The 2,068-nt window shown below is 34.7% G+C and overlaps 1 non-coding gene across 1 annotated transcript; it reads right to left on the bottom strand.

Moving 5' to 3' along the window:
- Window positions 1-642: 642 nt before the first annotated feature.
- Window positions 643-729, bottom strand: TRNAS-GGA (transfer RNA serine (anticodon GGA)). The gene has a single exon. It is a non-coding gene; the product is annotated as a tRNA-Ser (tRNA).
- Window positions 730-2,068: the final 1,339 nt, after the last annotated feature.

Genomic DNA, 2,068 nt, shown 5'->3' with positions numbered 1-2,068 from the left:
TACAACTACTTGAGATGCGTTTGGATAACATCCTTTTTCGATTGGGTATGGCTTCGACCATTCCGGGAGCCAGGCAATTAGTTAATCATAGACATATTTTAGTTAATGGCCGTATAGTAGATATCCCAAGTTATCGCTGCAAACCCCAAGATATTATTACTATGAGGGATGAACAAAGATCCAGAGCTCTGATTCAAAATTATATGGATTCATCCCCCCACGAGGAGTTGGCAAAACATTTGAGTCTTTATTCATCCCAATATAAAGGATTAGTAAATCAAATAATAGATATTAAGTGGATCGGTTTGAAAATCAATGAGTTGCTAGTCGTAGAATATTATTCCCGTCAGACTTGAACCTAACTAAAATAACAAAGCTTTGGACAAGCCCCTTTTTTTTCTTTCGCCGAAGTAAATAGATCTAAGAGGTTTGATCCGGATTTTTCTCCCATTCACGTATTACAAATGGATCAGCGGTGAGATTTTTATTCCTTGTCCATTCTTTCCGTTCCGGTATTTTCCATACCACAGCAATTAGGAATAGAGAATCTATATCAAATAAAGTACGATTGGAATACTCGTATCAATTGTTATTTGATTTGATACATTGTAGTCGGTACCGTTGGTGAATTAGGTGAAGGTACGGAGAGAGAGGGATTCGAACCCTCGGTAAACAAAAGCCTACATAGCAGTTCCAATGCTACGCCTTGAACCACTCGGCCATCTCTCCTACATAATCTTATGATTATGACCCAGAAACCGAGTGAATAGCGAGTCATTCATATTATTGTATTATTGCAATACAGGTATGACCAATCAATTCTAAATAGAAAATAGAAAACTTTTCATTAAAGAAAGATCTTCCCTCGAGGATCGAGGGATAAAAAAACATTTTTTTTCTTATCTTTTTCTTATCTTATTAAAAAGATTAAAAAAAAATAGATAGAATCTATCTATTCATGTTTGTCAAGAAGACGATCCCGTCTTATTCTTAGATTTATACTGGATTAAACCAATGAATTGGAACAAGTCAACTGACCCTATTTTATACTATGGTTACATTTAGACTATTATGGTTCCATAGGAATTCCAAAATTCCTTTCTAGTTTCAGATTTCTCAACAACAATTCCTCTCATGAGCTACCCCACAATCTATTACAAATTCATGAATCGTCCCATGGATTTTTTTGATATTTCGATTGCGTGGTGTATACACACTATGCACAAAAAATGGATGGTTATTCTTATTCTATTTTCATCATGGAATGATTCTATTATTTGATTTGATTTTTTTTTTCTTTGGATCATAATCAAATCAAAACTTCTAGAGTCATCAGAATCTGTAGGAAAAACTTCCTTGATTCCTGAGCTTCGATAAAATAGGAATAGTTCCGTTCATTGGTATACTACTTAATATTTATACTTAATACTTAATTTAAATGAAATACAATCGGATTCAAATATTTCCTATCCATCCCTGCCCCAAAGGGACAATTTGAGTGGAAGGTCGACACCTTTTTTTTTAGAATGAGTCCGTTTGTTTTTATGTGATTTCGTACTATACAATTCCTTTGTTTGTGGGATCATTTTCCCTCTAGGGGTAATGAGAAGAATTATGGAATGGATTGTTAACCATGCCTAGATCTCGGATAAATGGAAATTTTATTGATAAGACCTCTTCAATTGTAGCCAATATCTTATTACGAATAATTCCGACAACCTCAGGAGAAAAAGAGGCATTTACCTATTACAGAGATGGTGCGATTTGATTTTTTTTTATTATTATTTATTTATTATTTATGATTTACCGACCTCAGTCTTACGAGAAAGAGACATGATTCGTAATACAAAGAAAAAAGATTTTTGAAATAAACCTATGCTCGGTGAAGGTGAAATTTAGAGATAGAACAATTCCTTCTGTCGTGTATCCCCGATTGATGCAGCCTCAGATGCTTCAATTGTTGATTTGAGTATTGAGCGAAAGGTTACACCTACAGGTTCTGTATTGTAGGTCAATCCGACTCCACTAGGACCAGACCAATAGGCGGCATAGAGGAAGAAGCACTACA

The sequence above is a fragment of the Tasmannia lanceolata genome, unplaced genomic scaffold (assembly GCF_043159265.1).
Source record: "Tasmannia lanceolata isolate RefF3 unplaced genomic scaffold, GAP_Taslan_0.1 ptg000501l, whole genome shotgun sequence".
NCBI classification, from domain to species: Eukaryota; Viridiplantae; Streptophyta; class Magnoliopsida; order Canellales; family Winteraceae; genus Tasmannia; species Tasmannia lanceolata.
Note: the sequence above shows the minus strand (reverse complement) of the source record. Positions and strands in the feature narration are given on the sequence as shown.